The sequence below is a fragment of the Muntiacus reevesi genome, chromosome 21 (assembly GCF_963930625.1).
Source record: "Muntiacus reevesi chromosome 21, mMunRee1.1, whole genome shotgun sequence".
Lineage (NCBI taxonomy): Eukaryota > Metazoa > Chordata > Mammalia > Artiodactyla > Cervidae > Muntiacus > Muntiacus reevesi.
The window spans coordinates 36,747,810-36,763,748 of NC_089269.1; positions in this window are offsets into that span (position 1 = coordinate 36,747,810).

Here is a 15,939-nt window from a genome sequence, read left to right on the forward strand (position 1 = left end):
TGTTGTAGCATGTGGGATTTGGTCCTCTGACCAGGAGTAGATCCCTGGCTCCCTGCATTGGGAGGGTGGAGTCTTCGCCACTAGATCACCAGAGAAGTCCCCTCAGGATACTGTTTTGATTCTGCCATACTTTTGTTATTCTTTTCCAAATTTCCATATATTTTAAACCAAACATCTTTATCTGTTTTGATTAGCCATATGCCAAAAGGTTAATAATGAGTAGAATATCTTGGCTTGAATATAGCATCATTGAGAATAGTCTGTGATCAAAAACATTTATAGTCTAGATTCACCATTTCAAATAGAAGGTAATTCTGAATATTACCCGAGTGTCATCATAACTCTTTATAAATGGATAGACTCCTCAAACTGGAAGCCAGGCCAGAAATGGTTGGACAGTTAGAGATGAACTGGTGTTCAGTTCCTTGATTTACTCTATATGAGACTGAGTAAATCCCAATGTAAACCAGTCTCCCCATGATGATATTGCCAGGCATTTCAGTACACACATTTCTGCTCTTCCTGCCTCAGTGGAGAAACTGTCCTTTACTTGCAGTGTATTTTTTTAACTTTCCCAAAACACTCCTAGAATGTAGATATGCTGGGTTTTGGCAACATGTGCTGAAAATTAAGTATTATTCTAGTTCTGACTCAGAATATATCATGTAGCAAAGTCATGAGAAAGATAATATGGAAAACTTGAACCAAAACACATTAAATATGGTCATAAAAAGAGATAGTCAATTACAGCTTTGCAAAAGCCATTGTAAAGTGGAAAAGATTGTTGGTATAAAAAACTAATCTGTTCTTATTACTGACTAAGGTGTATGATAATTATATTTATGTTATCAAGGGTGAGCAGGCAATGGATATAAAAGAGATAGGAACAGATGAGCCAATCTCAGTGTTATCTAATATATATCTGCCTTCCACAGAAAGGCATTAAGAGAAAGCAATGTTGTTATTCTACTGTGAAGGGAAATTATGAAATTTTAAAGTTGTGCCAATAGAAGCAAGAAAAGTGGAGAGATGGGTGAAATTGATCATTCTAAGCAGCTGGTTCCAGTAATTCAGTCTGTTCAAAATAAATGTTTATGATAGAATATCATTAGTACATAGAAGGTGCTAATTTATGAATGTGGGGATAAATTCCTCCAAAATTATTTATCAGGATTTTTTTAAAAATGATATATTATGGAAGATATTCCTTTAGTTTCTAGATGGATGAATATTAATGACAGGTCAGATGTATTTAATTCCTTTTTCTGACTTTGGTATTCTCATTAGGCTTATGTAAGCATTAAATATAGAATAACATAGCTAATATAAAACCATGCATTATGGGAAAGCCTAATTTGAGAACAATAAATAATTTAATTTCCATATTAGAATTGGAAAGCTAATGTCACATTTTACATTTACATTTATAAAAGGTTTAAGACAAAGATATGTGTTTTGATAAACACTTCATTTTGTAGATGGTTGTGTAAAACCAAATTTGAATTCCCATTTTCACTACTGAACAAAGCATCATGACTTACTATAGCTATCAGAATGATGGAGAAATCAATACCCATTACTATTAATGTGATGAAAATGGAGTTTTATAGTTTAAAATTGTACATTTACTATTCAAAACTTTCTAAAATAATAATAGCACCATGTGCTGTAAAAATGCAGTATCATAATATGCTAAAATCTTGGATGATGTCAGAAAGCTTCTAAACCATTTCTTTAAGACCTTATTTAACATGCTATATTATTGAAATTCAGTTCTAGATGTTCACTGTCCAATATGACAACCAGCATTAGTTGTAGTACTTGTGTAGTACTGCATACTATATTAAAGAACATAGATGTTTAACACTTTTATCATCACTAACATTCTAAAGGACAGTGGTATTCTTGAAATTATTCTGTTTGTTCTTTAATAAACATGTAAGCTAAATAAAAATTTAAAATTAGCTCACAATTTGCTTTTAAAACATAAAATCCATAGCTATATTGAATGCAAAACCTCACAGCAATGACATCTTTTTCTTTAGCTGTTTTTCTAAGTCAATTCAGAAAAAAAAAAAAAAAAAAGGCAAAATTAAATCACTATTGACTAAACATCTCCTAGCAATAAGACTCTCATTTCACCTCGTCTCTCAACTACATTAAAACTCAAGCCAGCTAATCTTTGTTCAGTGACAAAAAGAATATAATATAAAGCCAAGAAAGAGGAGGACTTGAACACTTCAGGGTGTAATTTTTATTCATTTTTATAGGAAAATATATCCTTGTTCAACTTTAGTAGGACTCTGAAATGATTATATATGGCAAGGTTTTCTGAAATGAAGATTTCCAAGACTTTTATAAATATGTATGTAGATTTCATTTTGAAACTACTACTTCTAGTGTCAAAATGATTTCAATTATATAGCAGCAGTCATTGCTATATGATTTGATTTTTAATAATTTTATGCTATTTCTTAAATTATGTAAGGTCAGTACCTGAGTTCATCGAGCTTTCTCTGACCCTGCGTGGTAACTACTGTTTAAAACATAATGGCAAAATATCTGGTCAATATGCAAATATGTCTTGTGTTCCAAAATAAGTGATTAGGAGGTTAGCATTTGCTCTGAGCTTCCCTTGTAGCTCAGCTGGTAAAGAATCTGCCTGCAATGTGGGAGACCTGGATTCGATCCCTGGGTTGGGAAGATCCCCTGGAGAAAGAAAAGGCTACCCACTCTAGTATTCTGGCCTGGAGAATGCCATGGACTGTATAGTCCATTGGGTCGCAAAGAGTCGGACAGACTGAGACTTTACTTTCACTGAGGCTATTTCTTTCTTTCTTTTTTTTTTTTTTTAATTTTTTTCTTTTATTAGTTGGAGGCTAATTACTTCACAACATTTCAGTGGGTTTTGTCATACATTAACATGAATCAGCCATAGAGTTACACGTATTCCCCATCCCGATCCCTCCTCCCACCTCCCTCTCCACCCGATTCCTCTGGGTCTTCCCAGCCCACCAGGCCCGAGCACTTGTCTCATGCATCCCACCTGGGCTGGTGATCTGTTTCACCATAGATAATATACCCCCAAATTCTGTGTTGTTTGTTTTTTAACTACAACTATGCTGTTGTTCAGTTGCCAAGTCATGTCTGACTCCTCGCGATCACATGGACAGCAACACACCAGACTTCCCTATCCCTCACCATCTCCCGGAGTTTATCCAAGTTCATGTCCATTGAATCTGTGGTTCTATCCAGTCACCTCATCCTCTGTATCCCTTCTCCTTCTGCCTTCAGTCTTTCCTATCATCGGGGTCTTTTCCGATGAGTAAACTCTTCTCATCATGTGGCCAAAGTATTGGAGCTTCAGGTTCAGCATCATTCCTTCCAAATATTCAGGGTTGATTTCCTTTAAGATTGACTGATTTGATCACCTTACTTTCCAAGGGGCTCAGAAGAGCCTTCCCCAGCACCAGAGTTCAAAGGCATCAATTCTTTAGTGCTCTGCCTTTTTTATTGTCCAGCTCTCACACTGCACACAACTACTACAAAGACCAAAGCCTTGATTATGGACCTTTGTTCGCAAAGTAATGTCTTTGTTTTTCAACATGTTGTTTAGGTTTGTCAAAGCTTTCCTGCCAAGAAGCAATCATCTTCTAATTTCATGTCTGCAGTCACCATTTGCAGTGATTTTAGAGCCCAGGAAGAAATCTGTCACTGCTTTCACATTTTCCCCTTCTATAAAGACATAAAAAATATTGAGTTGACAAATACAAATATTTGTGTTCTTTTCATTTCTTTCTTCATTAATGCACAAAATGATAGCCTCAGAGACAGAAATTGCCCATTTGGAAATAAAATTGTTTTATTGAAAAGAACAATTGGATACATTTCCTTAAACTTATGTTTTCCCTATATATTAAACTAAAAAAAGTGGAGCAATAGAAATGTTTGTTTTATGACATTGAGAAAAAGTGGAACTTTCCAGACATCAGTTTAATCAGCTGAAAATAATCAATATTTAATCATCTGGAAATAAAATCTGTCTTTCTGAGCCCAACACTTTTTATAAGCATTAATTTATAATTGTTAGAAATATTACTTTAAGTCAATAATATGGACATTCTTTAAAACTGAGAACCTAAAAGTCATATTTCATACACACAACTATATATAAAATAGATAAGCAACAAGGCTCTACTGTATAGGTGAGGGAATTCTATTCAATATTCTGTAATAACCTATACAGGAGAAAAAATCTGAAAAAGAATGTGTATATATCTATGTGTGTATATATATATATATATATATAATTGTGTAGCTCAATCACCTTTCTATACATCTGAAACTAACACATTATGAATCAAATATACTCAAATATAAAATGAAAATAAAATTGATTTGAAAAAAATAGAGTATCTTGGAAGTATATCTAATGACATAAGTAGTCACTGATCAAGAACTTAATTTAGAAATTCTTTAGACCAAAAGGTTTTTTATAAACCATAAATCTACTTTATCATTTGAAACCTTTTCATTTGGTTATTGAGCAATACTAAATGAATGATAGTTTACAGCTGAATTGTTAGCAGCAGTGGATACAGTATTTTTGATGATAGATATTTAAGTCTGTCTTAGCCACTGGATATTGTATATTTTAGAGATCTGACTTGGCATATATGATCTTTCAGTTCATCTTCAGTCTAATTTAGTTTTATATTAATGCCATTTTAAAAATGTTATCTACATAACACTTTCTAAATCCATTACTATGAAAAGATTCTCAGCAACTTTATAGACCGTTTTTACTGGATAATTAAAATATTTCTTGAGGTATAATTGACATATACTATTATATTAGATTCAGGTGTATAACAATGAATCAGTATTTGTAATTATAAAAAAATAATCACCCTAACAAATCTAGTGCATATCCATCAGTACAAATTTATAACATTTTTCTTATGATAAGAAATTTTCTCTCCTAGCAACATGTAAATATTCAATAAAGTATTATTAACTATAGACAGTATGCTGTATATTGCAGCTTCATGACTTATTTTAGAATTATAAATTTGTAACTTTTGATCCCCTGCACTCATTTTACCCACTCCCCACCAATTTGTTCTTTTATCTATGACCTTGTTTTTGTTTTCAGATCACAAACAAATGAGATTATTAGGTAATTGGGTAATTGTCTTTGTCTGATATTTCATTAAGCATGATAACCTTGATGTCTGTTAATAGTGTCTCAAATGGAAATATATCATTCTTTTATTATGACTAAATAATATACTATTTTTTGTGCATGTGTGTGTATCATATTTTTAATCCATCTGTTCATTGGTGAACACCCAAGTTATTATATCTTAGCTGAAAGAAAGTGAAAGTGAAAGTTGCTCAATCTTGTCTGACTCCTTGAGACCCCATGGACTATACATATCCATGGAACTCTCCAGGCCAGAATACTGGATATGAGAAGCCTTTCCCTTCTCCAGGGGATCTTCCTAACCCAGGGATCAAACCCACATCTCCTGCATTGCAGGCAGATTCTCTACCAACTGAGCTATAAGGGAAGCCTTATATCTTAGATAATCATAAATAATACTACAGTGAACATAAGGATGCATATATCTTTTCAAATTAGTGTTTTAATTTTCTTCAGATAAATACTCAGAAGTGGAATTGCTGGGTTATATGGTAATTCTATTTTTTATTTTTTGAGAAACTTCCATATTGTTTTCCATAGTGGCTGGATCAATTACATTTCCAACAGTGTACAAGGGTTCCCTTTTCTCCACACCCTTGGCAATTGTTTTCATTACTTATCTTTTTAATAACACATAGATTTTTATTGATTTATTTATTGAAGAGCTGTTTAATAAGAAATTAGAAATTTGATTCTAAAATAATTAGTATGTTATTAGATGCAAACATCTAAGGCATATAGAGTTGACCCTTGAACAACATAAGGGTTAGAAGGCCAACCTATGCACAGTCAAAATGCCATTTATAGCTTTGACTCCCCAAAACTTAATAACAAATAGCTTACTTTTGACCAGAAGCCTTATCAATAATATAAACATTCAGTTAACAAGTATTTTTTATCTTATATGTATTATATACTGTATTCCTATATTAAAGTAAGCTGGAGAAAAGAAAATATTATTACAAAAATCATAAGGAAGAAAAAATGCATTTACAATACTGTACTGTGTTTATCATTGCCATAAGTTTACATATGTTTTCAAGATGAACCATATGTCCAGAACTACATCTATATTGCTTTATATATAATACAAACCACTGCAGATATTATACTTCTTACTAATGCTAGACTTCAAAAATGAAAAGATGCTGTGAAAGAAGTCCATATTTATTTTTAAGTGTAAAGATTCATACATTGATAATGTAGGAGAATATGATTGTTTAATGGTAACCTAGCCTGCATGCTAATAAATAATTCATTATAAAATCTTTACTTCATACAGAATCACATTAGATTCACATTCATAACAGATTATACAGCATCAGAATCACTTTCATAATACAGTATTGGAAACATTGCTACTTTTTTTTAACACGTGATAATAGGCTGGTACTCATTTTCTCTAGTTATAAGAGAGATGTGTACTGTAAGGTAATGCAGTTCTTTAAAATAGAAGTTATGAAGCAGTAAGAGAACTAATGCATTGTTAATTTTGTATTAAATATCACTGACCTTATACCTAAGAATAGAACACTATCTACATATTTTATGCCTTTGTGATATATCTTTTTATTGAAATTTTCAATATTTCTAGGCTATAAGCTTCGCCTGCAAGTTTTCCCGAATTATCATAAATGTCTAAAAACTTTTCTGTATATTTATTGAAAGAAACTTGCATAGTAGTAGATCTGCACAGTTCGAACCCATGTTGTTCAAGGGTCAGCTACTACTTTTCTACTGATAATAATTTTATACTGAAATGGAAGTTTTAAAAGAATTATAGCTTCTTCAAGTACTAATTATTCTTCAGTAGTCTTAGTAGTTGGGCTTCACCAGAAGATCAGTGGGTAAAGCATCTGCTGGCAATGCAGGAGACACAGGAAATGCTGATTTGCTCACTGGGTCAGAAAGATATCCTGGAGAAGGAAATGGCAACCCACTCCAGTATTCTTGTCAGGAAAATCCCATGGACAGAGGAGCCTGGAGGGCTACAGTCCAAAGGGTTGCAAAGAGTCGGACACAGCTGAATGACTAAGCACAGTCTCAACAAACTACGTAGTAAAAACTTCCAAGCTGTTCCTCTTGAACTGATGCAGTTCAAACAAGTTAACAAGTTTGACTCAGGATCAGGCCATCATTTTCATTGGTTGTATGGATAATAACAGAAGTTTCAGTGTATCTCATATTTGTAAGTGCTGTGTTGCAGGAAAGTTGATTACTTTTCCTGCATTTGCTCTTATAAACAGGAGGCACATTTTAAAATCCATTGTTCTAATCATATTCAACCACTAGAGAGGTGTTTTGTCAGTTTTCCTCCAGGACATGGATTGATGCTTTTATTCTCCAAGAAAGCCAGCATGATCATTCAGCAAGAATTATACCTTATTTTGTATAAATAGAGTATGATATTAATATCAGAGCTCCTGGAAATTATTTAAAACTTGTCATGTTCTCTGCCCTCATTTAGTGATGATTGATGAGGCAATATTTGCAGTGTGTAATAAGTTACGTGAGTGAAAGCTGTTGAATAAGTAATAGAGTACAAGCTCTTCTTATTAAATAATAATTAATTTGAGATTTTTCCACTTTCTCTTCTTCCTAAGAAACTCAGAAAACCAAGTAATGAATTATTTGACATTAAGAAACTGAATTAAGCATATTTCTTTGCTTCATCACAAAACACTTGATAGCTCTTGGTTTTGGGTTGGGATATTTCTCTCCAGGCAAGTATCTTAATTTAAAAACAGTATCAAAAGCAAGACCAGCCAGTAACAACAGGAAAAACAAAAGCAAAATTATTTATACAGGAAAAGTAGTTTCCCTGCTCTTTTTACTATCACTTCTTTACAAAATTGGAACCCTTGATTATGCTACTACTTCACAGAATCTTACCAAGTAATTTCTGGTTTCTGTTATTCTATGCAATCTCTTTTCACATGGAATCCACAGAATGAAAAAGTAATCTCTGTTTAATATTAACTATCTCTTGATTATAATTAGTGTATTAGTTTAACTAAAAATCCTCTTGATGAAAGTGAAAGACAAGAGCGAAAAAGTTGGCTTAAAGCTTAACATTCAGAAAGCTAAGATCATGGCATCTGGTCCCATAACTTCATGGGAAATAGATGGGGAGACAGTTGAAACAGTGTCAGACTTTCCTTTTTTGGGCTCCAAAATCACTGCAGATGGTGATTGGAGTCATGATATTAAAAGACCCTCACTCCTTGCAAGGAAAGTTATGACCAACCTAGATAGCATATTAAAAAGCAGAGACATTACTTTGCCAACAAAGGTCCATCTAGTCAAGGCTATGGTTTTCCCAGTGGTTATGCATGAATGTGAGAGTTGGACTGTGAAGAAAGCTGAGTGCCGAAAAATTGATGCTTTTGAACTGTGGTTTTGGAGAAGACTCTTGAGAGTCCCTTGAACTGCAAGGAGATCCAACCAGTCCATCCTAAAGGAGATCAGTCCTGGGTGTTCACTGGAAGGACTGATGCTGAAGCTGAAACTCCAGTACTTTGGCTACCTCATGCAAAGAGTTGACTCATTGGAAAAGACCCTGATGCTGGGAGGGATTGAGGGCAGGAGGAGAAGGGGACGACAGAGGATGAGATGGCTGGATGGAATCACCGACTGGATGGACATGGGTTTGAGAAGACTCGGGAGTTGGTGATGGACAGGGAGGCCTGGCATGCTGCCATTCATGGGGTCGCAAAGAGTCGGACACAACTGAGCAACTGAACTGAGCTGAACTGAAGAGTATCAATTTGGGCTTCCCTAGTGGTTCAGTGGTAAAGAATCTGCCTGCAATTCAAGAGACACAGGAGACAAGGGTTTGATCCCTGGGTCTGGAAGATCCCCTGGAGGAGGGCTTGGCACCCCGCTCTAGTATTTTTGCCGGGAAAATACCATCGAGAGGGGAGACTGGCGGGCGATAGTCCATAAGGTAGCAGTGATTTGGATATCACTGAATCAGCTGAGTAGCAGCAGCAGTATATTAATTAAATAAGCCTGGATTGAATGAGTTCAACTAAATCAAGCTTTGTACAAATAAAGTGTGCTTATTGTTTTTAAAGATAAATGCTAAAATTTTCAGTGAGATCATCAAACCATATTTAATCATTCACAAAACTTTAGAAAGGATTTCAAAAATTATTTATAATTAATCATCAGGCCAATATCAGTTAAAATACTGTACCATAGTATGAAGTAGTAATTTACATTTACTTATTCTTATAATGAATATCAACTTATATCTACTGCTGCTATCATGATTACCATATTTATTATAAAGTAGAACTGTCTTTTCAATGCAAACTATTAGTCATTTTTACCATATTTTAAAAAAATCATTGTATACTAAATAACTTTATCAGTATATTTATTTATTAAAAATACTTTGTTCAATGCATGTGACTCTCTAATTAATTTAATTAATGAATAAAAGTTTAATATTAACACAATTTTATAATAATTACTTCATAACAATTAATAATTCAAAATATTTCAAAATAATTTGGATAATTCCCATGTACATTAGACTTTTGATCGACTTAAAAATTAAGAGTGCAAATATTTGTCTAATAATTGTTAGCAAGATTGGGAAGTATTTTTATGTTTAAATGAATTTTAAATGACTTTTAAAAATCAGAAATTCCATATAGTTATGTATTTTCTCCATGAGAGAACTTGTTGTAGTCTAGTGGTAGATAAATTGGAGACCTGCCAATCAGGTCTTTTATTAGCTTAGAATATGTGGTAAAATAGAAGTAAATAGAACTTTTCTTAGCTTGGAATATGTGGGAAATAACATAACAAACCTGTTAATTTTTAAATTATTACTCAGTGTCAATCCTGAGATCACTGGTTAAACTGATAAATAGTTTTCATATGATAAAGGGTAATAATAGATAAGAATATTTACAATGATTTTATTCCTTAATATTTCAAAAGAATTGTTAAGGCTACATATAGTATCTTTTTTTCCTACCCTACTAAACTTCTTTCACAGAATGCATTCTCTTGTACTCCAGTACTCCAGAATGTACTCCAGCAGCACTGAAGTACAGTGATGCCCATTAATATCCAGTGTTGTTCCCTAATATCCAGTGATGCTCACTGATATCCAGTGTTGTTCGCTAATATCCAGTGATGCTCACTGATATCCAGTGTTGTTCACTAATATCCAGTGATGCTCACTGATATCCAGTGTTGTTCACTAATATCCAGTGATGTTCACTGATATCCAGTGTTGTTCACTAATATCCAGTGATGCTCACTAATATCCAGTGTTGTTCACTAATATCCAGAGTTGCTCACTAGTATCCAGTGTTGTTCACTAGTATCCAGAGATGCTCACTAATATCCAGTGATGCTCACTAGTATCCAGAGATGCTCACTAATATCCAGTGATGCTCACTAATATCCAGCATTGTTCACTAATATCCAGAGATGCTCACTAATATCCAGTAATGCTCACTAATATCCAGTGTTGGTGGCAGTGTGTGCTCTGCTTAGTCACTACAGTTGTGTCTGCCTCTTTGAGACCCCACAAGCTGTAGCCTGCCAGGCTGCTCATCCCATGGTGATTCTCCAGGCAAGAATACTGGTGTGGGTTGCCATGTCCTCCTCCAGGGATCTTCTCAACCCAGGTATTGAACCCAGTTCTCCCACATTGCATGATGATTCCTTAATGTCTGACCCACTAGTGTGGGTTATATTTAGAACGAACTCATTAAAAAAACAAAACAAAACAAACAAACAAAAAACCTTACTTCTGAAGTCACCATTATGCTCCATGAAGTCTATATTTGGGAGTTATTTTCTTGCCTTGAGTGACTGTGTACATGCTAAGTCGCTTCAGTCATGTGTGATTCTTTGCAACCCCATAGACTTTAACCTGCCAGGTTCCTCTGTCCATTGGATTCTGCAGGCATGAATACTGTAGTGAGTTATCATTCCCTCCTCCAAGGGCTCTTCCTGACCCAGTGAGGAAATCCATGTCTCCTGCATCTCCTGCATTAACAGGCTGATTCTTTAAAACCAACTGGACTTCCTCTGGATAGAGAGATAGATAAATACACACACACACACACACACACACACACACACACACACACACACATGTATGGAAATTTCTTAAAGAGACGGGAATACCATACCACTTTACCTACATCCTGAGAAACCTATATATAGGTCAAGAAGCAATAGTTAGAATCAGACATGAAACAATGGACTGGTTCAAAATTGGGAAAGGAGGGCATCAAGACTGTATATTTTCATGCTGCTTATTTAACTTCTATACAGAGTACATCATACAAAATGCTGGGCTGATGACGCACAAGCTGGAAACAAGATTGCTGGCAGAAATATCAATGACTTCAGATATGCAGATGACACCACTCTGATGACAGAAAGAGAAGAAGAACTAAAGAGCCTCTTGATGAGAGCGAAAAAGTTGGCTTAAAACTCAACATTCAAAAGATGAAAATCATGGCATCTGGCCCCATCACTTCATGACAAATAGATGGGGAAACAATGAAAACAGTGACGGACTTTATTGTATTGGACTCCCAAGTTATTGCAGATGGTGATTGCAGCCATGAAATTAAAAGATGCTTGCTCCTTGGAAGAAAAGCTATGACCAACCTAGCCAGCATATTAAAAAGCAGAGAAATTACTTTGCTGACAAACATTCATCTAGCCAAAGCTACAGTTTTTCCAGTAGTCATATATGGATGTGAGAGTTGGACCATAAAGAATGCCGAGCACCAAATAATTGATGCTTTTAAACTGTGGTGTTTGAGAAGACTTTTGAGAGCCCCTTGGATTGCAGTCAATCCTAAAGGAAGTCAGTCCTGAATATTCATTGAAAAGACTGGTGCTGAAGCTGAAGCTCCAATACTTTGGCCACCTGATGCAAAGAACCAACTCATTAGAAATGACTCTGATGCTGTGAAAGATTGAAGGCAGGAGGAGAAGGGGATGGCAGAGGATGAGATGGTTGGATGGTATCACCAACTCAATGGCCTTGAGTTTGAGCAATCTGTAGGAGATGGTGAGGGACAGAGAAGCCTGGTGTGCTGCAGTTCATGGGGTTGCAAAGAGTTGGACACAGCTGAGCGACTGAACAACAAATATATCTATGTGTGTGCTATGACACTTCAGTTATTTCCAACTCTTTGCAACCATGGATCCTAGCCTGCCAGGCTCCTCTGTCCATGGGATTCTCCACGTAAGAATCCTGGAGTGGTTTTCCATGCCCTCCTCCAGGGGACCTTTCTGACCTGGGGATTGAACCCACGTCTCTTACATCTCCTACATTGGTAGGTGGGTTCTTTACAATTAGCGCCATCCAGGAAGCCCCTTTTCCCTTATGTAAAAATTTTAAACTAAAACTAACCTATACAAAAAGGGTGTATTCTTTCTCCAGTCCCTAATAAAATTGTGAAAGTTTAATCTCTTAAGAGAAGGAGAAGTATTTTCAGTTACAGAAACAGCTTTCAGCTGAGGATAAGAGTACTCCACAAAAAATAATCATACTGACTGAACATCTAGCCCCTTCTACTGCACTGACCCTCAGATGCATGGTACCCAGGCAGGGCTTAGTATTACTCTACTCTGGGCAATATGAACTGTTATAGAAAAGGAACTAAAGGCCAGATCGGGTCTATGATATGGCTTATGTATGGAATCTAAAAAAATGGGTAGAAGTGAACTTATCCATAAAACAGAAATAAACTCGTAGATGTAGAAAATAAATGTATGCTTACAAGGGCATCAAATGGGTAGTGATAAATTGGGAGATTGAACCTGACGTATACACACTATATTTAAAATAGGTCAGGAAGATTCTCTGGAAGAGAAGGTGGCAGCCCACCTCGGTTTTCTTGCCTGGAGAATCCCGTGGACAGAGGAGTCTTGCAGGCTACAGTCCACAAGGTCACAAGAGCTGGACGTGATTTAGCGACTAAAACACCACCAACTAAGAAGGACCTACTGTATAGCACAGAGAATCTTACTCAATACTCTCTAATGACCTATATAGAGAAGAATTTAGAAAAGAGTGAATATATATCTATGTATAAAAGATTCACTTTGGTGTACACCCGAAACTAACACAACATTGTAAATCAACTACACCCCAATAAAAGTCTTAAAAAAATTAGTTGAGAAGAAAGAAAAAGAAATAGAAAGATAATGGCTGTGGCCTATTTTGCTTTTATTTCTCTTAATTTAAACAACCTCAGGGATTCTTTATCAGTCCTCTATTTACTTTCTTCTTCTACCTGGGCTGGAAGTTACTATCCATAGCTGTAAACCTCCCAGGTCTTTAGAGTTCTGAAGCTGATTTTTCTAATCAGCCCTGCTTTTCTTCCAGATTTGAAATATAGATGGGAAGCAGGGGCCATATTGTTCTTCCTCCAGCAGTGGGTCCCTAAGTTATTTGGGGCTCCAGGAAAAAATGGGGCTTCCCTGGTGGCTCAGATAGTAAAGAATCTGTCTGTAATGCAGGAAACCCAGGTGCTATCCCTGGGTCAGGAAGATCCCCTGGAGGAGGGAATGGCAACCCACTCCAGTATTCTTGTCTGGAGAATCCCATGGACAGAGGAGGTTGGTGGGTGAACAGTCGATGGGGCTGCAAAGAGTTAGACACGACTGACTTCCACTTTTATTTTTCTTTCTGGAAGAATCTACAGAAACCTCTGTGTTCTCCTGACTTCCAGTCACATCCAGGCTGCAGAGAACTGTAAACTCATTATCCTGCTTTTGTGCAGGAGTGGTTGTATTCTGACTGAACCACTGCTGAGTCTCCATCTTTTATTTGAATTACTTTAGTTACAGAAATATGAGTTAGAATAATATTTAATGAAAAGTGTCTAGAAGACAATTTTGCCTGATATAGGCAATCAAAGCCATATTGAAAATAATAATTCTCACCAATCAAGGAAGAGAGGGTTAACTAAGGTCTTCCACATTGCAGATGGTTTCTTTACCAGTTGAGCCACAAAGGAAGCCCAAGAATACTGGAGTGGGTAGCCTATCCCTTCTCCAGTGGATCATCCTGACCCAGGAATCAAACCGGAGTATCCTGCATTGCAGATGGATTCTTTACCAAATGAGCTATGAGGGAGGGCCATGTAGAAATATGATTTAGAATAATATTTGATGAAACGTTTCTAGAAGATAACTTGGCCTGACAAAGGCATTCAAAGTCATATTAAAAATGATCTTTCTCATCAATCAAGGTTGAGAGGGTTAGATGAGCATAACATGTCAATAGTCACAAAAATACTATTTAAATGACAGTGAGAAAGAGGAACAAAAGCTAGACTTGTGCAACAGAATCTAGCTATGATCAGAAAGTCTCTTTAAAATCTATATGTCATTTGTCTCCCAGGAATACAAATAACAGTATGTCATGGAGCTTACAACTTTCATAAATTTTTAAAACATTTAAGTTACAAGAAATTTTATTAATTTCTTGGCCATATAACATGTTCTATAGGAACTAAAAACTGATCATCATTACCTGTAAAATAAAGAATATAACATATTAAATAATCTAGATACATGTATAAGATGTGCATTTCCTTGCTGCTCAAAATTCATTTTGACTACCTATTTTCATGAATGACAAGGATGACCATAAACATGAGAACAGTCACTGTATCTAAGCATACCAAGACATAATATAAAGCTTTATTTTCCCCCAAAATCATATCCTAGGAGAGAAAAAAATAGAACCAAGAGCTTATTCCACCTCTTTGACATTGTTATTTTTCAAAGTCACTAATCTTTAGCATGGAGGCTAATAAATGAATTTAAGCTTTGAATAAATTTAAGATCCCTAAAATCCCACCAGAATGTATGTGTACTTCCTAATTCCAATACACAACAAAGGAATATCTGGCAGGCTTTGTACCCAAACCTTTAGTGTGAGCAAACTAGATAAGAAAATTGTAAATATAAGTGAACAAACATAAAAGAAAATAGAAATGAAAGGGGAGGGATATGTTCAGCTTCACTGAGAAGAATGAAAGCAATCAGTGTTGTTCAATTTCAAAAGAAGAAAATTGGTAAAGAAGAAAATTCTATTTACAGACATCAAAGATGACAGTATAAGCAAAATAATTAAAAATTAAAATGAAAATTATAGAGTGCTTGCCATTGTTCCTCAAATATATACTAACTAATAGTATTAGATAGAAATTCTCAAGATGTATTTTAATTTCCTTCACACATTTCAGACAAATCACACGTTCAAAATAGGTATAACAGTTTAAAACTTCCAGTTGTAAAGGAACTAAATCTAATTTTCAAAACTAGCATGAAGTGCCAAGTGAGTGGTAAGTAAATGAATATTCTATATCAAAATACTATTGTTTAATTCACCAAATGATCAAATTGTCTACAGGTACTTAAAATAAGAAAAGTATCAAATATCCTTGAATTGGAACCAGATAGTCTTAGGTTGACTTCAAAAACATTAATTCAACAGTTAGATGATGTATTTTATTATTGAATATAGTTTAAAACATACATCGAATTGAATTATGGTACAGTGATTTCACTCTGACATATAATGCTTATAATAGATAACTTGGAAACTATTCCTGATAGTTTATAATCTTACTTTTAAGAAACTTTATGAATAATAGTAAAGACTGTGTCTTGAGTTTGGCACTGGAAAAGAATTAGATTTATGAACTTTAAATACAAATAAAAAACTG